The sequence below is a fragment of the Camelus bactrianus genome, chromosome 3 (genome assembly GCF_048773025.1).
Source record: "Camelus bactrianus isolate YW-2024 breed Bactrian camel chromosome 3, ASM4877302v1, whole genome shotgun sequence".
Classification (NCBI taxonomy): Eukaryota; Metazoa; Chordata; class Mammalia; order Artiodactyla; family Camelidae; genus Camelus; species Camelus bactrianus.
The window spans coordinates 116,411,071-116,435,554 of NC_133541.1; the positions used below are offsets into that span (position 1 = coordinate 116,411,071).

Consider the following 24,484-nt stretch of genomic DNA (forward strand, 5'->3'; position numbering starts at 1 on the left):
CCAGCTGCGCAGCCCAGACCTCACCCGGCTCCCCGACCTGCGCGCCCCCACCAGCGCCCCCTTACCTGCCCGGCGATGGCAGCGGAGGCGACGGCAAGCGGCGGCCCAGACCCCAAGCCGCGTTCCTCCTCGGGAGCAGGTCCAGGGGCGCCCGGCTACCGTCCAGCTTCCACACGCGCCGGGCGGGGTCCGGCATCTGCGTGTCCGCGCCTCCTCCCGCCCGCAGCGCGGACGCTCGGGGTGGGGCTCCCGCTGTCTGGTTCTCTGCGAGTGGGCCCAGCCGGGCTGGGCGGGGCCTGGCGGTAGGGCGGTAGAGCGCGCCCACCCCTCTGCCCACCCCACCGGGTCTCCATCACCAGCGACCCCACCCCGTCACCGGACTAGGTCCTGGCACTCAACCAGAACCAGCACCGGCCCTGGGCCAGGCCACACACCCCAGCCCCACTCCCCTTGCTTGCCCCGCCACCCCCAGTCTCAGACTGCACCCCCAAGACAGGGTTTCTTGTCACAAGGAAGTCCCCGCCCCCACACGCCACCCTGCTAGTACTCACCTGTGGCCCTCACACCCCAAGCACACTCCTCATGCCTCACCGCAGGACCCCCCACATCCTGATGCGTTCCCCTTCACCCCTCAGCCTGTCCTCCTTCAACGCGGGATCCCCCTCACTCAGAGTGCACCCCTACCTGGAGCTGACACCCTCACCCCTTACCCCGGCGGGTGGGGCGAGGAAGTCCGGGCTCTGGTCACCATGGTGACTGCCACCAGCGGGAATCTGACCTAGTGAGGCACAGCACAGTCTGAGGCTACAGGGCGCAGCGGGCCAGGCAGGAAGCAGTTCCAATTCCAGCTCAGGCACTCTAACCTCCACGCCCTGCGCCTCATCTGAGCCAGGGGGTCACGGTGGTCCCAGGCTGCCTGCCACTGGCCTGTGGGCCTTGGGTGGTTGATGGCCCGGATGGTGATCCGGACCCTGAGAGCGGAGACACAGGGGCCTGTGGGGGTGTGAGGGTGCTGCTGAGCCTGGGGATGGACAGCAGGCAGTGGGCTATGTGAGTCGGGCTATGTGTGTGGCCTGGGCTCAGCCCAGGTGGGTGCAGGGACTGCGTTCATTTGCCCCGGGGCAGAGGGGAAAAGGACAGAAGATTTGAAAGTGTCCTTGTTAGGAGCCCAAGGCTGGAGAGCCAAGCAGGCAGCTGCGCTGGACAGGCCACCTTGGAACCCACCACGACGCTGGTCAGTCCCTTGAATTGGGGAGACTGTTGATGGGCCAATGAGAAGTCCCCTGTCCGCCTCTGCCCTGTTGCCTTTAGCCTGAAATATACAGGATAGCCTATTCTCAGGGCTCTGACCTTTAAGGATATGAACACTTTTGCACTCCTATAAAGATAACAAGTTGCAGAATAGGGAATAACCTTTGTTTTGTTGGAGGATTTACAGGGGCACCATAACCTGACCCACATGGACAGCTGCAAAGGATTCCAAAAACAAAGAATTCCTGCACCAAGAAGTTTGCATCAACCAACCACAGCCCCTCCCCTTTTTAGTAGAAAAGGAGCCTAAAGTCTGACTTGGGGAAGATGGTTCTCCAGGACATTAGTCGACCATGTTCTTGGTCTATAGCTGTCCACGTGGGTCAAGTCATGGTGCCCCTGTACAACCTCTAACAAAACAAGTTATTTTCTATTCTGCAACTTGTTGTTTTTATATCAGTGCAAAAGTGTTAATGTGCTTGAAGATCAGAGCCTTGAGGAACAGGCTCTCCTGTTTGTGAGACAGACAAGACTAAGCCTAGATAACAGGGCACGGGTTAAAGCCACAGGAAGAGATCTAGTATGGAGTCAGATTTGTTCTTTTCTATTACGTATCATCTATTTTTATGGTTTAAGTTTACAAGAATTAAGTTTAGCCTTTTCCCACTTTAAGCTGCGCAGTTCAGGAGCATTAAGTGCACTCGCAATGCTGTGGGATCAGCACCTGTCTGGGTTCAGACTCCTTCCTTCCTCAGAGTAAAACCTTGTATCCGAAGCACACCGCACGTCCTCCCTCCCCTAGCCTGTGACAAGCCCTCATCCCCTTGCTCTCTGTCTTTACCTATCCTGGAGGTTCCCTATCAATGACATCATATAAAAGGTCTGCCCACATCTCTTAAGTTAGGACAGGTAAATCTTTTTGTTTTTACGTGAATTAGCATTTTGTATTTTGAAAGGAAGCTCCAGATGGATTAAAGATGAGATATACTAAATGAAGCCCTTTTAGTAACTGTGCATAATCTCGGGGTAGGCACTGTTGTTCTAAGCGTGAAACCAGAACCAAAGGGAGATGCTTAGCTCTTCCTGTGGCAAAATAAAACCAAACAAAACCAAAAAACAAAGACCAGAAAAGACAGCTCAAAAGACAAACCACAACCTGAAAAAGCATTCCTCTTGACGCAAGGTCAGAGAAAGGTTTCACACCCATGTGGTCTAAAAACCTCTCGAAACCCAGTGTTCTGAAAAGACACAGAACACACACAGGCAGTTCCAACAAGAAGCACTGCAGGTGGCCAGTGTGTGTTAGAGGTGATTGACCTCTCGGGTGAGGACACAGGCAGACAGACACACTGTGGGGGACAGCACTGGTCACCATCACACTGGCAGGTCTTTAGCCTGGTGACAACCAGCCCTGGTGACAACGTGAGGAGGCAGAGGCCCCAGCAGATCCCCTGGAGGGAAGAGCGAAAAGACACTCCTCTCTGGGGGAACAGTGAGCAGGACACATCAAAGGGCCACAGGTGCATCCCTTCCCCAGCAGTGCTGGTCCTTAGAGCTGATCCCCCCAAAGTGCTTGCACAGCTTTCAAAGATGTGTTTTCTTCAGTAACATGAATTCAAAATAATATGTCATCAAGGCATTTTCAGAAGTGCCTGCCCTGGGCCCTAAAAATACACACATATAAATACATACATATACACATAATCGTATGCACATACGCATACAGGAAAGAGACAGGCTGAAACATAGAGGCAGAGGGAGAGAGAGAGGCACTGAGAGACAGAGAGAGAAGGAACACTGGAGCAGGGAATGAGTGGAACTCACGCACATTGTCTCAAGTCAGTCTACATGTCAGAACCCGGTCCCAGTGCCCACGACCCTGCAGGGGAGAGTGTGGGGATCACACAAGGACGTGTGACCAGAGGGCAAAAAAGGAGGGAGCCACTGTGGGGCAGCCCACCCCAGAGGCCGAGATGGGGCACTGGGCCTGAATCTGACCTGACAGAATGACCTAGGAGGTCTCATGCCAGAACAGACGATGTCAGAGTTGTGTTTAATTGCAACCCGCCGACAGGGAGCTGGGAAGCAGGCGGCAAGGAGGGTGACTTTCCCCAGAGCCCAGGGAAGGCCCCGGCCTGTGTGGGGTGTGTCCTGCTCCCCACCAGCCCTCTGTGGGGCCCTTCCTTTGCTGAGTCTGTGCACGAGCTCCCTGTGATGCCAGCCCGCAGAGGTGACAGGTGCAGTAGGTGTTTGTGGTTCTAGAGACAGGATGGCTTTCCTAGGAAGCAGGGTCCAGAATGATCCCCACTGGGCCGATGGGGGATTGGGGAGACCCTGAGAGGTAGGTGGCTTGTCCAGCGTGACAGCACTGCTGGTGGAGGAGCCGGGTCTGAACCCAGCTGTGTCCTCACAGCTGTGGCCCTGGCTGCATCCAGGCCTCCCTAGGGCTATAGGAGGGGCCGAGTTGGTGTCACTGTGTGGACATGGCATGGGGTGGGAAGTGAGCCATCGGCAGCCCAGAGAGGCCCCTGGGGAGCTTTGTGTAAGGAGGAAGCTTGGGGAAGGGAACCCCAGGAAGTGACCTCACTTCCCTGGCAACAGAGCCCAACAGAACTTGGAATCCAGGTCACCAGGCCTGTAGAGAAGAACCCTTCTCAACTGACTTGGCTGGTGAACTCAGCTCAACTCAGACATGTCTTGTTGCATCCCAAGATCCCGAGGTCGCGGCCCCTGGAAAGCCCACAGCAACGGCCTTCGCCAACAGTGCCGACAGTGGGTCAGGTCTCACCCCAGGCACCTCTGGCCTTTTGGCCAGAGGGACCGAAAGGTAACACAGGGAGGCCCACGGCAGGCCCGCCCAGGCCAGGCCACCACTCAGATCCCACCCGGGTAGCCCCACGGCCCCTTCCTGACTGGTGGAGGTGGGGCAGTCATGTTGGGGGGGGTCCTGCCTCAAGCAAGAGCAGGCTGAGGAAGGGTGGGAGGCCTGGGGGGCCGATCACGTCCACAACCTGGGTCCAAGCGGGCTGGCTGGGATGTGGAGAACCAGGGCAGGGCCCTGCTGCCCGAGGTGGCGCCCATGCCCTCTGGGTGTGTCTCTTGCCTCCCGGGTGACTGGTCCAAGGTCCCAGTATGATCTGGCAGCAGAGGGTCGAGTGGGGCAGAAGCAGGCGTGGTCCTGGCCAGGCAGGGCTCTGAGACCTCCGGGCCGGGCCGGCTGCCGGTCACTGTCATTGCAGAGCCGGACACCACAGGATCCGGGGGACCAGGACACCCATGACACCTGCCCAAGCGAGAGGATGGTGTGCCACACTTTGGAAGGCCAGCGCAGGCTCCAGAAGAGTCTGGGTATGAAGGGCTCCTCACCACCACGGCCTCCTGCCTACACACCGCCCAGGTCTCTCCCCAGGATCCTGCCTGGGGCTGAGGGGCAGCTCAGCACCCCCAGCTCTGACCTGGAGCACCGTGCCCACCTCCCGGGGAGTCAGGTAGAGGACCAGGAGCCCCCCGAAGCAGAGCCCAAAGGTGAGAAGGGCAGGGCTGGTGTGCGTGTGTAGGTGAGGGAGGGCGAAGGGCTGGGCCACACAGGGAGGCGTCCCCAAAGGCTGCTGTTGGGACCAGAGCAAAGACTGGCCTCAGACCACCTGTCTGGAAGACTTCAGTCACAGAACACATCCTGTGGGCACTCGCTGGGTGGGAGCTGTCTGCAAAGCTATGGAAATATTTCTCTCCTTGAAAAGGCACATGGAAAGGGAGGCATGTGGGTACCTTTTTCCTTTCTCACAGCCTGACCACAACCACTAGACTTAAAGCTCTCTCCACACCAACAGCTACAGGTCCAGAGCAGGCGGGGACAGGGGAACATGCCAAAGAACAAAAACAGGACCACAAGGATCCAGCAGGAGACCGCGAGCTCCCTCCTGCTGCTCCTGCTCTTGAAGATCCTGCAGCTCCTGCTAATCTTGCAACTCCTGAAGATCTTGCTGCTCCACCTGCATTTGAAGAGCCAGGCGCTCCTGCTGCTCTTGCCGGACCTGAAGGGCCTGCCACTCCTGCTGATCTAGCCGCTCCTCAAGGGCCTGCCGCTCCTCAAGGGCCTGCCACTACTGAAGAGCCTGCCGCTACTGAAGAGCCTGCTGCTACTGAAGAGCCTGCCGCTCCTGCTGATCTAGCCGCTCCTGAAGAGCCTGCCTCTCTGGCTGATCTGGCCGCTCTTGAAGACCCTGTCGCTCCTGAAGAGCCGGCCGCTCCTGCTGATCTAGCCGCTCCTGAAGAGCCTGCCTCTCTGGCTGATCTGGCCGCTCTTGAAGACCCTGTCGCTCCTGAAGAGCCTGCCGCTCCTGCTGATCTAGTCACTACTGAAGAGCCTGCCGCTCCTGCTGATATTGCCGCTCCTGCAAAGCCTGCCGCTTCTGCTGATCTAGCCGCTCCTGAACAGCCTGCCGCTCCTGAAGAGCCTGCCGCACCTGAAGAGCCTGCCGCTCCTGCTGATCTACCCACTCCTGAAGAGCCTGGTGCTCCTACTGATCTAGCCACAACTGAAGAGCCTGCCGCTCCTGCTGATCTAGCCACTCCTGAAGAGCCTGATGCTCCTACTGATCTAGCCACACCTGAAGAGCCTGCCGCTCCTGCTGATCATGCCGATCCTGAAGAGCGTGCCTTTCCTGCTGATCTAGCAGCTCCTGCTGATCTAGCTGCTGCTGAAGAGCCTGCCTCTCTGGCTGATCTAGCCGCTCCTGAACAGCCTGCCGCTCCTGAAGAGCCTGCCGCACCTGAAGAGCCTGCCGCACCTGAAGAGCCTGCCGCTCCTGCTGATCTAGCCGCTCCTGAACAGCCTGCAGCTCCTGAAGAGCCTTTCGCTCCTGCTGATCTAGCCGCTCCTGAAGAGCGTGCCACTCCTGCTGATCTAGCCACACCTGAAGGGCCTGATGCTCCTACTGATCTAGTCACTCCTGAAGAGCCTGCCGCTCCTGCTGATCTAGCCGCTGCTGAAGAGCCTGCCGCTCCTGCTGATCATGTCGATCCTGAAGAGCCTACCGCTCCTGCTGATCTAGCCATTCCTGAAGAGCCTGATGCTCCTACTGATCTAGCCACACCTGAAGAGCCTGCCGCTCCTGCTGATCATGCCGATCCTGAAGAGCCTGCCGCTCCTGCTGATCTAGCCGCTCCTGAACAGCCTGCCGCACCTGAAGAGCCTGCCGCTCCTGCTGATCTAGCCACTCCTGAAGAGCCTGCCGCTCCTGCTGATCTAGCCACTACTGAAGAGCCTGCCGCTCCTGCTGATATTGCCGCTCCTGAAGAGCCTGCCGCTTCTGCTGATCTAGCCGCTCCTGAACAGCCTGCCGCTCCTGAAGAGCCTGCCGCACCTGAAGAGCCTGATGCTCCTACTGATCTAGCTACACCTGAAGAGCCTGCCGCTCCTGCTGATCTAGCCACTCCTGAAGAGCCTGCCGCTCCTGCTGATCTAGCCACTACTGAAGAGCCTGCCGCTCCTGCTGATATTGCCGCTCCTGAAGAGCCTGCCGCTTCTGCTGATCTAGCCGCTCCTGAACAGCCTGCCGCTCCTGAAGAGCCTGCCACACCTGAAGAGCCTGCCTCTCTGGCTGATCTAGCCGCTCCTGAACAGCCTGCCGCTCCTGAAGAGCCTGCCGCACCTGCTGATCTACCCACTCCTGAAGAGCCTGGTGCTCCTACTGATCTAGCCACACCTGAAGAGCCTGCCGCTCCTGCTGATCTAGCCACTCCTGAAGAGCCTGATGCTCCTACTGATCTAGCCACACCTGAAGAGCCTGCCGCTCCTGCTGATCATGCCGATCCTGAAGAGCGTGCCATTCCTGCTGATCTAGCTGCTCCTGCTGATCTAGCCGCTGCTGAAGAGCCTGCCACTCTGCCTGATCTAGCCGCTCCTGAACAGCCTGCCGCTCCTGAACAGCCTGCCGCACCTGAAGAGCCTGCCGCACCTGAAGAGCCTGCCGCTCCTGCTGATCATGCCGATCCTGAAGAGCCTACCGCTCCTGCTGATCTAGCCACTCCTGAAGAGCCTGATGCTCCTACTGATCTAGCCACACCTGAAGAGCCTGCCGCTCCTGCTGATCATGCCGATCCTGAAGAGCCTGCCGCTCCTGCTGATCTAGCCGCTCCTGAAGAGCCTGCCGCTCCTGAAGAGCCTGCCGCACCTGAAGAGCATGATGCTCCTACTGATCTAGCCACACCTGAAGAGCCTGCCGCTCCTGCTGATCTAGCCACTCCTGAAGAGCCTGCCGCTCCTGCTCATCTAGCCACTACTGAAGAGCCTGCCGCTCCTGCTGATATTGCCGCTCCTGAACAGCCTGCCGCTCCTGAAGAGCCTGCCACACCTGAAGAGCCTGCCTCTCTGGCTGATCTAGCCGCTCCTGAACAGCCTGCCGCTCCTGAAGAGCCTGCCGCACCTGAAGAGCCTGCCGCTCCTGCTGATCTACCCACTCCTGAAGAGCCTGGTGCTCCTACTGATCTAGCCACACCTGAAGAGCCTGCCGCTCCTGCTGATCTAGCCACTCCTGAAGAGCCTGATGCTCCTACTGATCTAGCCACACCTGAAGAGCCTGCCGCTCCTGCTGATCATGCCGATCCTGAAGAGCGTGCCATTCCTGCTGATCTAGCTGCTCCTGCTGATCTAGCCGCTGCTGAAGAGCCTGCCACTCTGCCTGATCTAGCCGCTCCTGAACAGCCTGCCGCTCCTGAAGAGCCTGCCGCACCTGAAGAGCCTGCCGCACCTGAAGAGCCTGCCGCTCCTGCTGATCATGCCGATCCTGAAGAGCCTACCGCTCCTGCTGATCTAGCCACTCCTGAAGAGCCTGATGCTCCTACTGATCTAGCCACACCTGAAGAGCCTGCCGCTCCTGCTGATCATGCCGATCCTGAAGAGCCTACCGCTCCTGCTGATCTAGCCAATCCTGAAGAGCCAGCCGCTCCCGCTGATCTAGCCGCTACTGAACAGCCTGCAGCTCCTGAAGAGCCTTTCGCTCCTGCTGATCTAGCCGCTCCTGAAGAGCGTGCCACTCCTGCTGATCTAGCCACACCTGAAGGGCCTGATGCTCCTACTGATCTAGTCACTCCTGAAGAGCCTGCCGCTCCTGCTGATCATGCCGATCCTGAAGAGCCTACCGCTCCTGCTGATCTAGCCACTCCTGAAGAGCCTGATGCTCCTACTGATCTAGCCACACCTGAAGAGCCTGCCGCTCCTGCTGATCATGCCGATCCTGAAGAGCCTACCGCTCCTGCTGATCTAGCCAATCCTGAAGAGCCAGCCGCTCCCGCTGATCTAACCGCTCGTGAAGAGCCTGCCGCTCCTGCTGATCTAGCCGCTCCTGAACAGCCTGCAGCTCCTGAAGAGCCTTTCGCTCCTGCTGATCTAGCCGCTCCTGAAGAGCGTGCCACTCCTGCTGATCTAGCCACACCTGAAGGGCCTGATGCTCCTACTGATCTAGTCACTCCTGAAGAGCCTGCCGCTCCTGCTGATCTAGCCGCTGCTGAAGAGCCTGCCACTCCTGCTGATCTAGCCGCTCCTGCTAATCTAGCCGCTCCTGAAGAGCCTGCCTCTCTGGCTGATCTGGCCGCTCTTGAAGACCCTGTCACTCCTGAAGAGCCTGCCGCTCCTGCTGATCTAGCCGCTCCTGAACAGCCTGCAGCTCCTGAAGAGCCTTTCGCTCCTGCTGATCTAGCCGCTGCTGAAGAGCGTGCCATTCCTGCTGATCTAGCTGCTCCTGCTGATCTAGCCGCTGCTGAAGAGCCTGCCTCTCTGGCTGATCTAGCCGCTCCTGAAGAGCCTGCCGCACCTGAAGAGCCTGCCGCACCTGAAGAGCCTGCCGCTCCTGCTGATCATGCCGATCCTGAACAGCCTGCAGCTCCTGAAGAGCCTTTCGCTCCTGCTGATCTAGCCGCTCCTGAAGAGCGTGCCATTCCTGCTGATCTAGCTGCTCCTGCTGATCTAGCCGCTGCTGAAGAGCCTGCCTCTCTGGCTGATCTAGCCGCTCCTGAAGAGCCTGCCGCACCTGAAGAGCCTGCCGCTCCTGCTGATCATGTCGATCCTGAAGAGCCTACCGCTCCTGCTGATCTAGCCACTCCTGAAGAGCCTGCCGCACCTGAAGAGCCTGCCGCTCCTGCTGATCTAGCCGCTCCTGAACAGCCTGCCGCACCTGAAGAGCCTGCCGCTCCTGCTGATCTAGCCGCTCCTGCTGATCTAGCCGCTCCTGAAGAGCCAGCCACTCCTGCTGATCTAGCTGCTCCTGAACAGCCTGCCGCTACGGAAGAGCCTGCCGCTCCGGAAGAGCCTGCCGCACCTGAAGAGCCTGCCGCTCCTGCTGATCTAGCCACTCCTGAAGAGCCTGATGCTCCTACTGATCTAGCCACACCTGAAGAGCCTGCCGCTCCTGCTGATCTAGCCACTCCTGAAGAGCCTGATGCTCCTACTGATCTAGCCACACCTGAAGAGCCTGCCGCTCCTGCTGATCTAGCCACACCTGAAGAGTCTGATGCTCCTGCTGATCTAGCCACTCCTGAACAGCCTGCAGCTCCTGAAGAGCCTTTCGCTCCTGCTGATCTAGCCGCTCCTGAAGAGCGTGCCATTCCTGCTGATCTAGCTGCTCCTGCTGATCTAGCCGCTGCTGAAGAGCCTGCCTCTCTGGCTGATCTAGCCGCTCCTGAAGAGCCTGCCGCACCTGAAGAGCCTGCCGCACCTGAAGAGCCTGCCGCTCCTGAAGAGCCTGGTGCTCCTACTAATCTAGCCACACCTGAAGAGCCTGCCGCTCCTGCTGATCTAGCCACTCCTGAAGAACCTGATGCTCCTACTGATCTAGCCACTCCTGAAGAGCCTGCCGCTCCTGCTGATCTAGCCGCTCCTGAAGAGCCAGCCACTCCTGCTGATCTAGCTGCTCCTGCTGATCTAGCCGCTGCTGAAGAGCCTGCCACTCCTGCTGATCTAGCTGCTCCTGAAGAGCCTGCCGCTCCGGAAGAGCCTGCCGCACCTGAAGAGCCTGCCGCACCTGAAGAGCCTGCCGCTCCTGCTGATCTAGCCACTCCTGAAGAGCCTGATGCTCCTACTGATCTAGCCACACCTGAAGAGCCTGCCGCTCCTGCTGATCATGCCGATCCTGAAGAGCCTACCGCTCCTGCTGATCTAGCCGCTCCTGAACAGCCTGCCGCTCCTACTGATCTAGCCGCTCCTGAAGAGCCTGCCGCTCCTGCTGATCTAGCTGCTCCTGCTGATCTAGCCGCTGCTGAAGAGCCTGCCACTCCTGCTGATCTAGCTGCTCCTGAAGAGCCTGATGCTCCTACTGATCTAGCCACACCTGAAGAGCCTGCCGCTCCTACTGATCTAGCCACACCTGAAGAGCCTGCCGCTCCTGCTGATCTAGCCGCTCCTGAACAGCCTGCCGCACTTGAAGAGCCTGGCGCTCCTGCTGATCTAGCCGCTCCTGAAGAGCCTGATGCTCCTACTGATCTAGCCACACCTGAAGAGCCTGATGCTCCTACTGATCTAGCCACTCCTGAAGAGCGTGCCATTCCTGCTGATCTAGCTGCTCCTGCTGATCTAGCCGCTGCTGAAGAGCCTGCCTCTCTGGCTGATCTAGCCGCTCCTGAACAGCCTGCCGCTCCTGAAGAGCCTGCCGCACCTGAAGAGCCTGCCGCACCTGCTGATCATGCCGATCCTGAAGAGCCTACCGCTCCTGCTGATCTAGCCACTCCTGAAGAGCCTGATGCTCCTACTGATCTAGCCACACCTGAAGAGCCTGCCGCTCCTGCTGATCATGCCGATCCTGAAGAGCCTACCGCTCCTGCTGATCTAGCCACTCCTGAAGAGCCTGATGCTCCTACTGATCTAGCCACACCTGAAGAGCCTGCCGCTCCTGCTGATCATGCCGATCCTGAAGAGCCTACCGCTCCTGCTGATCTAGCCAATCCTGAAGAGCCAGCCGCTCCCGCTGATCTAACCGCTCTTGAAGAGCCTGCCGCTCCTGCTGATCTAGCCGCTCCTGAACAGCCTTCCGCTACTGCTGATGTAGCCGCTCCTGAAGAGCCTGCCTCTCTGGCTGATCTTGCCACTCCTGCTGATCTAGCTGCTCCTGCTGATCCTGCCGCTGCTGAAGAGCCTGCCGCTCCTGCTAATCTAGGCACACCTGAAGAGCCTGCCGCAGCTGAAGAGCCTGCCGCTCCTGCTGATCTAGCCACTCCTGAAGAGCCTGATGCTCCTACTGATCTAGCCACACCTGAAGAGCCTGCCGCTCCTGCTGATCATGCCGATCCTGAAGAGCCTACCGCTCCTGCTGATCTAGCCACTCCTGAAGAGCCTGATGCTCCTACTGATCTAGCCACACCTGAAGAGCCTGCCGCTCCTGCTGATCTAGCCGCTCCTGAACAGCCTGCCGCACCTGAAGAGCCTGCCGCTCCTGCTGATCTAGCCGCTCCTGAACAGCCTGCCGCACCTGAAGAGCCTGCCGCTCCTGCTGATCTAGCCACACCTGAAGAGCCTGCCGCTCCTGAAGAGCCTGCCGCACCTGAAGAGCCTGCCGCTCCTGCTGATCTAGCCGCTCCTGAACAGCCTGCCGCTCCTGAAGAGCGTGCCACTCCTGCTGATCTAGCCACACCTGAAGGGCCTGATGCTCCTACTGATCTAGCCACTCCTGAAAAGCCTGCCGCTCCTGCTGATCTAGCTGCTCCTGCTGATCTAGCCGCTGCTGAAGAGCCTGCCACTCCTGCTGATCTAGCTGCTCCTGAAGAGCCTGATGCTCCTACTGATCTAGCCACACCTGAAGAGCCTGCCGCACCTGAAGAGCGTGCCACTCCTGCTGATCTAGCCACACCTGAAGGGCCTGATGCTCCTACTGATCTAGCCACTCCTGAAGAGCGTGCCATTCCTGCTGATCTAGCTGCTCCTGCTGATCTAGCCGCTGCTGAAGAGCCTGCCTCTCTGGCTGATCTAGCCGCTCCTGAAGAGCCTGCCGCACCTGAAGAGCCTGCCGCACCTGCTGATCATGCCGATCCTGAAGAGCCTACCGCTCCTGCTGATCTAGCCACTCCTGAAGAGCCTGATGCTCCTACTGATCTAGCCACACCTGAAGAGCCTGCCGCACCTGCTGATCATGCCGATCCTGAAGAGCCTACCGCTCCTGCTGATCTAGCCACTCCTGAAGAGCCTGATGCTCCTACTGATCTAGCCACACCTGAAGAGCCTGCCGCTCCTGCTGATCATGCCGATCCTGAAGAGCCTAGCGCTCCTGCTGATCTAGCCAATCCTGAAGAGCCAGCCGCTCCCGCTGATCTAACCGCTCGTGAAGAGCCTGCCGCTCCTGCTAATCTAGCCGCTCCTGAAGAGCCTGCCTCTCTGGCTGATCTTGCCACTCCTGCTGATCTAGCCGCTCCTGAAGAGCCTGCCGCTCCTGCTGATGTAGCCGCTTCTGAAGAGCCTGCCGCTCCTGCTGATCTAGCCGCTCCTGAACAGCCTGCCGCTCCTGAACAGCCTGCCGCTCCTGAACAGCCTGCCGCACCTGAAGAGCCTGTCGCACTTGAAGAGCCTGCCGCTCCTGCTGATCTAGCTGCTCCTGAACAGCCTGCCGCACCTGCTGATGTAGCCAGTCCTGAAGAGCCTGCCGCTCCTGCTGATCTAGCCGCTCCTGAAGAGCCTGCCGCTCCTGCTGATCTTGCCGCTCCTGAAGAGCCTGCCGCTCCTGCACCTGCACCTGCACCACTGGGCTGTGACCCAGTCCAGGCATCATCACCCCCTAGGGCAGAGCCCCCTCTGCCCCCACCTACACCTTCTCCAAAATCCCACCGTGAATCCCATCCCCCACCCGAAGTACACTTCCTTACCCCTGAAGTTGTTTCTGGTTTTTTTTTCTTTAGTGTAGTTTTTTTGTTTCCCATCTTTTATATCATCCTTTATTTTTCCATTTTTCATTTCCTTTAATAAAATACAGATTTTTTCCCTTTTAAATTGTGCAATTCAGAAAAATTAAGTGCATTCACATGCTGTGCGACCATCACTACCATCTAGTTTTACGTTATGTCTTTCTTCAAAATAAAACCCTGGATCCAAAGCGCGCACTCCCCTTCCTTCCTCCCCCACCCCCTGACAACCCCGAGTCCTCTTCCTCTCTAGGCGTCTTTACCTCTCATGGGTGTTCCCTATGAGTGAAACCATAGGAAAGGTGGCGTTTTGTGCCTGCCCACATCGTTTAAGCGGAGGCTGGTGAATTCTTTTGTTTTCACTTGAAATAGCATGTTCCACTTTTCATTTTACCTCCCCCCAGGAACTTCCTAAGAACATACCCCAAACAGGCTTGCACACACGTCTCTGTCTTAGGATCTGCTTCTAGGGGAGCTCAGCCTGAGACAATCTCCACAGAGCTTATCACAGCACTCACGTATTAACGCTGGCTTTTTGACTTCTTCTCTATATATTATCTCATCGATGAAGTCACAAGTGATTTTAGGGAAGGAACTACACTTACTGCATCATAGTTTTCCTCACCAACTCCTGACCAGCACAGAGTTTTATGTAGGAGGCGGTGTGAATCAACTTTCAGTTCCAAAGTTTCCTTTATGTTGCAAGTTTTCATTTCTACCAGCTGGAGTTTAGGAAACGGGACACTCATGAGTTTACTGAAATGCATGTAAAATATGTAAATGCCATGCATATAAGGTATGTCACTGGAGCCCAAGCTCTGGTTTGGCTGACATCATTTTTGTACACATCCACCAACGGGGGGCGTCAGCTGGGAGAAGGCAGCCTATGCTGTTGGGAGTTAATGACTGAACATAAGGTGCAGGCTTATCCTTTTGAAGTGGAAGCTTGAAGGGTATCTGGCTGTTATTTATAGCAGTTCACAATGTCATAGAGTCAGAGGGACCTCGGGACCATCTGGTGTCTAACCTTCTATCCAGTTGGTAATTTGCAAAGAGGTCAATATAGTCTTAACATTTCAAGTAAGAACGTGAAAACACCTTGCTAAACCAAGTGAAGAAATAACCAAGTGGACAAGGGTCTCCCATCACAGTCTCTGCCCGTTTTCCTGGATCCTCTGTGTGTTAAGATCTTTATGCTTTGGAGCAGGGCGACCTGGGCCCCACCTCCATCATCGGTAGTTAGTATTTGAAAAGTCACTCCTCTTCCAACCTCAGCTTCCATATCTGTCAAACAGGGAAACAGTAAAGGCATCAACTTCATAAAGGAGTTGTGAGGGTTAGAGTACATGAGGGAATTACTGAGTACTGTGCCCAGCATGGTGTCGGCACCTTCAAGCCCCACTGCCGTCATCATCACATCAGGGCCTCACAGCATCCGCATGACAAGTGGGGTGCGATTCCATCTCTTCCCAGGTTCACAGGACGCATGTCTCCTGGTTAGCTTGCTCCTGCGAGGCTTGTGTGGTGAAGTCAGGGGTCTAGGGTGGGCAGCGATGAAGGCGGGTGTAGGGGGCCTGCCCCGGATGCTCTGCTCTGGTCATCTTTCTCCCATCTCCCCCGCAGCCTGGCCTGGAGACTGCCAACACAATTCTTCAACTTCCTGCTTATGAAAATGCTAATGACGACTGCAAAAAGGCCATTGGTCCCTTTAAAGGGAAGGCTCCAATGACTGAATATGTAAGATTGTGCCAGGGAGTGGGAACTGAAAGTGTTAAGGCCAATATGATGGCACAAGCCATGGCAGGATTGAAATTAGGGAAAAAAATTCAAGGCAAATGTTTTAACTGTGGAAAAATTGGTCATACAAAAAAGGAATGCAGAAATACAAAACAGAAGGCTGCACCAGGAAATTTTATGAGAAGTAAAAAGGAAAAATCTTCTGGACTCTGTCCAAGATGTGAAAAAGGAAATCATTGGGCTAATCAATGTAGGTCCGTGTTGCATAAGGATGGGACAATGCATCAGGAAAACTTCAAAAGCAGCTCACTCCCAGCCCCATGACAAAAGGGAGCATTCCCTGTACAGGCCAGCGTGAACAAAGATTACAGCACAATGCCATGGAATTATCCCCAGCAACCGCAGGGAGTGCCTCCGTCGATATCCCCTGTTTAAATTCATTTATTCTTATGCCAGGAGAGGAACCATCCTTAATAGAAACAGAAACTGACCACTTGAACAAACCAATCGCTAGAAATGAAGTCGAATTAGCAATTAAAAAAAACCTCCCTACAAATAAAAGTCCAGGACTGGACGGCTTCACCGGGGAAATTCCACCAAACATAAAAAGAACTCCTCACACCAGTCCTCCTCAAACTCTTCCAGAAGACTGAAAAGGGGGGAACACTCCTAAACTCGTTCTATGAAGCCACCATCACCCTGACACCAAAACCAGGCAAAGACACCACCAAAAAAGAGAATTACGGGCCAATATCACTGATGAACATAGACGCAAAAATTCTTACCACAGTATTAGCAAATAGAATCCAACAGCATATAAAAAAGATTATACATCATGACCAAGTGGGGTTCATCCCAGGGACACAAGGGTGGTTCAACATATGCAAGTCAACGAACACAATACATCACATCAACGAGAGGGACAAAAACCACATGATCATCTCAATGGATGCAGAAAAAGCTTTTGATAAAATTCAACACCTATTTATGATAAAAACTCTCACCAAAGTGGGTATAGAGGGAACATATCTCAACATAATAAAAGCTATATATAACAAACCTACAGCCAGCATAGTACTCAACGGTGAAAAACCTAAAAGAGTCTCACTAAAATCTGGGACAAAACAAGGCTGTCCACTCTCACCACTCCTATTCCACACAGTCTTGGAAGTCCTAGCCACAGCAATCAGGCAAGACAGAGAAATAAAATGGATCTAAACTGGAAAAGAAGAGGTAAAAGTGTCACTATATGCAGATGACATAATACTATGTATAGAAAACCCTAAAAGGTCCACAGAAAAACTCCTAGAACTAATTGAAGAATTCAGCAGGATAGCAGGTTACAAGATTAATGTACAAATATCAGTTGCATTTCTTTACACTAACAATGAATCAACAGGAAAAGAAAGTAAAGAAACAAACCCCTTTAAAACAGCGCCCAAAGTAATAAAATACCTAGGAGTAAATCTAACCAAGGAGGTCAGTTATACATGGAGAAATATAAAACATTGATTAAGGAAATTAAGGAGACTTAAAACAAATGGAAAGATATTGCAAGCCCCTGGATTGGAAGAATTAATATTGTTAAAATGGTCACACTGCCCAAGGCAATCTACAGATTTAGTGCAATCCCTATCAAATTACCCAGGACATATTTCACAGAACTAGAACAAATCATAATAAAATTTATATGGAACCACAAAACACCTAGATTTGCCAAAGCATTACTAAAGAAAAAGAAAGTGGCTGGAGGAATAACCCACCCAGACTTCAGACAATACTACAGAGCTACAGTCATCAAGACAGCATGGTATTGGTACAAAAACAGACATACAGACCAATGGAACAGAATAGAGAGCCCAGACATGAACCTACAACCTTTTGGTCAACTAATCTTCGACAAAGGATGCAAGAACATACAATGGAATAAAGACAGTCTCTTCAGCAAATGGTGCTGGGAAAACTGGACAGCAGCATGTAAATCAATGAAGTTAGAATACTCCCTCACACCATACACAAACATAAACTCAGAGTCCCTTTGACCCTGGGCCTTGACTGGGAGCTGAATGAAGGCTCGTCTGTGAGGCCCGTTGATGTTCCGGGGCTGGGGCACGGCACATTGGTGGCGAGACAGCTTGTCATGCCAGGCCACAGAGGTAACAGCTGTTTTCAAGGTTTGGCCAGACTTCATATACTCCATTCCTTCCATCCCATGTTATATGGAATGCACAAGATTTAATTTAATTGCCATTTAATTACTTCAGTCCCTTTCTTAAAGGAAGAAGACACTGGACCATATTCCAGGGGAACCAGTAGTCTGAGCATTTACTCAGTGATTTTCTTTGCAGACTTAGTAGCTGTAAGGAGCTCACCTGTGTTTTCGCCGTGTTGATTGGTTTCAGTGCAGCTTTGGCAGGGTGACCGCGGGGCTCAACAGGCTGCGGAGACTGAGTGCTGTTCTTAAGGCCATCATTTGGTGAAGCTTTTCCCAAATAAAATTCAACAGGAACCAGCCTTTATTTGGACTGCACGCTCAGTGGAACGCTCAGCTTCTGCAGGCGTGCCAGCCGCTCCAGCTCACAGACTGAATCTCTGCGCGCCTCTTACTACCGTGAGCGCCGTGCACAGACTCAGGAGTGCAGGTTGTCTCGCTCTGGCCACTGTTCCGCTCTGGGCTGGGGAAGAGGCAGCTGACTCCTGCTCTAGGGAAAGATCGCTGATGGAAGCGTAGGACACACGGGGTCAGTCACACAGAGGGCCCCTGATGGAAGTGCTGTCGTGAGGCCATGTGGCCCTGTGCTGTCCACACACGTGGCTTCCGGGCACTTAAAAAGCAGCTGGTCCGAGTCAAGATGTCCCTTAAGTATAACATTCATACTAGTCATAAATAATAATAATAATGATGATAATAATAATAATAATAATTGTTTATATTGACTTCATGTTAAAATGATAACACTTAGGGTTGATTGGTTTAAATAAAGTATATTATTAAAATTAATCACACTTTTCACTTTTTAAAATGTGAGTATCAGAAAATTTAAAATTACAGGGGTGGCCCTCCTTACACGGCACACCTTGCCATAGCTGCCCGGGGCTCTAAGAGCTGGCCCAGGTTCTGGGGCGTGGCCTCCCTTGGGTGTGTAAATAGACTGCCCATCCCTAGTGAGAGCCCTTTTGCCAATTTTTAAGGGTCTTGTGCAGTTTCTGTCAGTGTCTCAGTGATGTGACCTCTGCGTCCTCATCATGACATCTGCTGTCCATGCAGTGGTCACGTCAGGGCCGCACCGGGAGCTGGACCCCGGGAGCTCGGGCAAGTTGCCCACCCCTCTTGGTGCTATTGTGTTGTATTACATTACATTACGCTGTAATGAGATGTACTCAGATTATCTTGTCATCAAGGTTACCCACGTGTAAGTTAGTCACCAGTGAACCGGATCCATCTGCATTTATTTTAGGCAAACAATGAAAAGTCAGCAAGGAAACATTTACTAAAGAAAATCAATCACCTGGAAACTAGAATTTTTTAAAACCTGAAGCAAAGTTGACTTACAGGTTGTGTTAGTTTCATGTATACGGCAAAGTGACTCAGTTATATGTACATATATATATATATATATATCTATTCTTTTTCAGATTCTTTTCCATTATTGGTTATTACAAGAGACTGAATACAGTTCCCTGTGCTATGCCGCAGGCCCTTGGTGGTTATGTATTTTGTATATAGCAGTGAGCATCTGGTAATCCCACATTCCTAATTTAGGAGTTTGGTTCCATAATTAGTTTTTTTCATACAAGGCATCCTGAACATTGTTTTGTAAAAGAAAAGCTTTTGACAGTTTATCTTATTTCCTGAAAGGGCAGCAGGACCAGAAGAGACACCACCCTCTAAGGAGTCCCTGCCACTAACTCGATCAATTCCACAGGGCAGCCCCCCAAGTGATGGATAAGGAGAAGAGGAGGCCCAGAGCGCTCAGAGCTAACTCACAGAGAGAGGTCACCAGCAGGGTCCCACCCCCTGCTTTCTAGAGGCCTGTTAGAGACCACAAGGTCCCCAACTGTAAACAATCACCATTTGTACATGTGCTGATGGCAGGAGACAAGTTTTCAGCAAGACAGCCATGTGTTCCCTTTAGGCAGATTGTCAGCTGTCTTGTTCTGTTCCAGTAATAACTGTGCACATAGAAAACTCGGAAACAGAATTTAGAGGAGAAAATAAAAGTCCTGCAACATCCAATTCCGAATTAGTGCCTGTCAGATAAGCAGTGCTGATAACGTGGCTCAGCCTTTCTCATCCCAACGTCCACACGCTCTCAGAGAAGAGCAAAACTGGGGATTAAAGCATATGTATACGTGGTTCTGTTTCCTGGGTTCCCATCCCCCAGTTATCCTATAGAAGGGTAGCAGTTTTGGGACCCTGAGATGTGCCCTAACTATTCTGTTAATCTTCAAACTCTTTCACAAACACCTGGCCATGTGTGCTGCTTCCTGCTGCTGCAGCCAATGAGCTCAGATTTTACCCCCAAACCAAACCACAGAAAGACAGCTATGAAAATCAGCATTGAAAGCAAACAAGTGTGCAGCAACATGGATGGACCTGGAGATCATCATTTTAAGTGAAGCCAGAAAGAGAAAGTAAAACACCGTGTGATACCACTCATATATGGAATCTGAAAAAAGAAAAAAGAGGACACTAACGAACTCATCTGCAAAACAGAAAGACTTGCAGACTTAGTAAACAATCTTATGTTACTGATGGTGGGGAAAAAGGGTGTCAGAAGGGATAAATTTGGAAGTTCAAGATTTGCAGGTATTAACTATATACAAAAATAGATATAAAACAAATTTCTTCTGTATAGCACAGGGAATTATATTCAATATCTTCTAATAACCTTTAATGAAAAGGAATATAAAAATGAATGTATGTATGTATATGCATGATTGAGACGCTATGCTGTACACCAGAAACTGACACATTATAACTGACTATATGTCAATTAAAAAAGCAATGTAAAATTACTGTAAAACAAAAAAAGTTTAGTAAGCATACACACGTACAAGTTAAAAAAAAAAACACTACCAAAAAACAATACCAAAACTTTCAGGTTGGGTTTAGACGGCAGAATTTGAAAACCAAAATGAAGCCACCCTTCCCCAGAAAGCTGGAAGCAGCATTCATCCAATGCAGAGATGCAGAGCAAGATCAACATTTTTGGTTACTGAACGAATTCCTGGTGCCAGCCAGGGCCACCACCACCCTGGGGCCTCACCAAAGGCGCAGAGTCCCTGGCAGCTGGGGGATGGCTAACCCACTTGTCTAATTCGTGACAATTTGAAGGCCGCACCTACCCTTAGCATCTCCATCTATATTAGTGGGAGCCCACCTGGATGCCAAACATACTTTACCACCACCTTCCTTGGAGACACCAAACTAACCACCAAGGAGAGGTCAGTGTCTGGAGTCTGGGTATGATGAGATGGAGTGCGAGGAGCCAGGCATCTTCCATTTTCCAGAGTCCACCCAGGTGGACCTACTGGAAGACATTACCCCTATTTCCAAAAAGACCAAAGCGTCAATGCAGAATTCCAGGCCGTAGCTGAGAAGAGACAGCACTCAGCTGATCTGCAGGCTGGAAGCAGCCATCCACTCATAAGCCAAAGTCTGCTCTAAGATCAACTGACAACGATTCATAATGCCTTTTCTAGGTGCCCAGCGCTGCGCTTCTCACCAGGGGAGTAAGTACACGGTGTAGAGACCCAGACTGGGGTGTCAGAAGGGAGGAGACACCAAGGATGTGTGTCAGTGGGGCAGCGAGGCCCAGCCCTCACCCACCTCCTGAGAGCTGGAAGGTCCGTCTACCATGGGGGCCGGTCCCCTGGGGCTCGGGGGGCCTGTGAGAGTCCCAGACACCTCAGAAGGGCTGTGCTTGTGTTCAGAGATGGACAACAGGGGAATTTAAGGGTCTGGGCAGGTAAGGATCTCATCGATTCCAGACATCTCTTTTCCAAAGTTTTTTTTTTTTAAGTATATTTCATCACTATTTTTATTTATTTATTTTGTAGGGGGAGGTAATTAGATTTATTTATTTATTTATTTAACTGGAGGTACTGGGGACTGAGCCCAGGACCTCGTGCATGGTAAGCACCCGCTCTACCACTGTGCTACACCCTCCAGCTTCATATTCTGTCCCACAAGAGAAAAATATAATTCTGGAACCACAGGAGTTTGAAGCTGGAGGGGCAGGACTTGTTATCTCTTCTCAGCTCAAAGGAATTGTCAGGGCAACACTTGGACACTTGTTGGCTTCTGGAAGGACTGTGATCCTGTGTTAGACACTTCAATGCTGATTTTTATAGCTCTCTTTCTGTGGTTTGGTTTGGGGGTAAAATCTGAGCTCATTGGCTGCAGCAGCAGGAAGCAGCACACATGGCCAGGTGGCCCATCTGGAGTGACACTGCCAGCGGGCAGGCACTTCACCGCTATTAGAGACCCCTGTCTGCGTGGCTCTGCCCTTGCGATGCCACCCCTTGGCCAGGCCACTTTCATGCAGCCACTCAGTCACCTTCCAGATGCCCTCCCGCCCCCTGTTGGTGCAGGCGGGCCGATCACCCGTCTCCACTTTGCATTTTCCACTTGACAGTAAATATGTCCTGGAGACCACAGCACATGAGTAAGTGGTGACGTTCCTCAGCCTTTTGGTAGCGGCATAGGCTCCCACAGACACCACGCTCCTCCCTGTGTTTGCAGGGTGCGCCTCACCGTCCGATGCTTTCCTTTCCTGAATGCCCCCCCCCACACACACCTCCTAGGGCAGGAGGCCCGGGAGCAGGTCCTGTGCGTGCTGGCCCAGAGGGCGCTGGTCACATGTATTCTGCGCACAGGACTCGGGCACAGGAGACCAGGAGCTGGGGGGTCAGCATCCCTCTGGAGGGTTCTGGTGGAGCTGGACTGGCTGGCTGGCTGCTGCGCTGGGTGTCTGTTAGGTGACAATGGGACCCTCACCTGATGGGGACAGAAAGCCTTCTCTCCCTCCTCTTGGTCTTAGCTTTGTTGTCACCTTGCGGAGCTCCTCAAGGGAAACTCTCCGCAGTCAGTATAGGTTTCAGCTCTCTGATGCCCACTTCTCTGTTTAATAATCTGCTTTGTAACGGTTTCAGGGTGGGTGGAGAGTAGGAGGCGCGGGAACTCATGCTTGTCTTCTGCCCTGAGGTGACGGCACCGCAGTCGGGGGAGCCCTCCCCTGTTTGTGGGCCCCGGACTTGGGAAGGGCGCCCTGTGCTTGACCACCTTTGGGTGCACGGTGGGGCTCTGGGAGTTCTGTCACCCCTGTGACGCTGGAAGTAAACTTTCTCTCCGCAGTGCGTTCTCCTGGAGGGTGGCTGGACCGTGTGTGGTGCAGGGTGTCATCAGCTCTGAAGGAGCTGGTGACCCAGCAGCACGTTCAGGGCCACTGCTCAGAACTTTGGGGCTCTGGGGACACTGGTGCCATCCCTTCCTCCAGCCTCCTGCCCTGTTTGCACAGGAAGTGCCTTCTTTCTGCCTGTGCAGGGAGGGCTGTCAGACCGTAAAAGCTGGAAAGCAAAGGCCACGTTCAAGGCTGGGTTTGCGTGTGTCCGCATTGAAATTAGTCAAAAGTAGGTAAACTGAAAATTCAGTTCTTCAGCCACATTCCAAGGACTTGGTCACCACCTCTGGCTGGCAGTACCTCGGAGGAAAGCAGACCAAGAACATTTCCACCAGCCCTGACTCCGTTTACTTTACAGTAAATGACAAAGATGTGCCTTGTTTTCAGCACTGATTTGCTTGTACATGTCATGCAAATGTCCCCCAGCTCAAGTATGGAGGAGGCATGTTCTCCGCTCAGCCCTTCCATCAGCAGCAATCTTCCCTAGTGTGTCCTGGCGTCATTCAGTTTGCACACCTTTGACAGCAACGTGCGTTGTACTGCACTGCTTTTTTTTTTCCCGTATCTTTTCAACCTGGGACCCCCCAGCTAGCTTCTCTGAGAGCAAGCCGTGCATCTGATTCACACTGCGCTCCTGTTCTCTCACTCTGGTGTCCATTTTAACACCTATTATTACAGAGACATACTGTCTTTGAATGTTTAACAGAACGGATTGCTTAAACAATCAGAAAGCCAAAATTGAGGATTTTTCTTCCTGGAATACACTAATCAGGGATGTTTTATGCAACAAGCCGTGGGATCAGCAGGTTCCTGGCGAGGCTCGGCCACTCCCAGGCCTCTGTGCTGAGACCTGAGTGGCTGACTCAGTTACTTCAATGCTTTGAAATATCTTCTGAAAAAAATTAACTTGCTTTAGTATTAGGTGATTTTTATCTCAAAAGTCATTAGTTATCTCAGTGAAACAAAATAAGCACAAACTGCTCAAGCCACATGGGAACTTAGAGATGATGCCACTTTCCAAGAACAAGGAGGCATCTGGGGGAAACCTGAGCGCGGGCTGGGCTGGTGGGGCTGGCGCCAGGACACCAGTCTCCCTTACGCATCAGACACAGACTCCAGACTTCACCATAAGTGCTGCACAAAGACCACCAGGGCCTGACCTGAGAGCAGAAAAACTGCTTCAAGCCGGTCCAGCCATGGGCAAAGCTCTCTCCTTGTCTCTAGGCCCCAAACACCCCACTGATGACACAGGAAAATGGCAGCTTTACCCAGAGATGGACCCAGAAGCTTATATAACCGGGTGGAAGCCCCTTCAGAAAAAACACAAAATACCCTAAGTCCTCAACACAACAGGAAGTATAAGAGAGAGAAAGCTGAAACGGGGAGAGACAGCAATCTCCACTGACTACACTTTAAAAAACTTAACTTCACAAATTTACAAAATTATATGGTGTGCAGCTTAGACTCACGGGGCCTTGGAAGGATCAAGCGGATGGGGGCCACGCAGCCCCCAGGGGTCTGTCGGTCATCAGGGGTCACATCCTAGTGCCCACATGGGGCCTGTCTGTAGTCAGTGAGTCAGTGCAGTGGTGCATCCTGGTGACCACACGGAGGGGTCTGCTGGTGCTCAGCCTCAATCCCACGTCCTAGTGACCACATGGAGTCTGCTGGTCAAGCGTGGTGCCATATCCCAGGACCAGAACTTCACTGCTTCAAAAGATGGTCTTAAATTAATGACCCTGTACAGAGACTTCAATGCCCCAGAAGTTTACCATCACACAGAGATGCGAGTGCCTTCTGGTTACCCAGGTCTGTCCTGGGTGCTAGAGGTGGGGTAGGAGAAGACAGACTTGGGTCCGATTCTGGAGCACACGTCCCAGGGCAGAAAGCCAAGCAGCAAACCCGAGGGCGGCGGCACCAGAGGGCACATGCGAGGCGAGATGCCTGCAAGGTCCATGAGCGGGTGACCAGAGTCCTCCTAAACCAGGTGAAGGCCCCTCAGAAGGTACAGTTGGCAAACGGCGAAAACAAAAATCAGCACAAAAAAACTCTTAAAACATGTTATGCACAGCCCTTGCTCTCATATGATGAGAACACTGTGGCCTTCCTCCCGAAACTCATTGCCCCAGTGGATCATGAGGCAACACGAGACAAAGTCCAACTGGGGGAGGGTCTACAAAAACCTGACCACCACACCTAAAGCTCTTCCA

General features: G+C 53.2%; 1 long non-coding RNA gene across 1 annotated transcript in view; it reads right to left on the reverse strand.

Annotated features, from left to right (window-relative positions):
* Positions 1-1,718: 1,718 nt before the first annotated feature.
* Positions 1,719-24,484, reverse strand: part of LOC141577123 (uncharacterized) — a 99,391-nt gene continuing 76,625 nt past the window's right edge. The window contains exons 2-3 of the long non-coding RNA XR_012505739.1: positions 17,241-17,726; positions 1,719-4,534 (exon numbers count right to left, since the gene is read on the reverse strand). This is a non-coding gene — a long non-coding RNA (uncharacterized LOC141577123). The remainder of the gene's footprint in view (positions 4,535-17,240; positions 17,727-24,484) is intronic.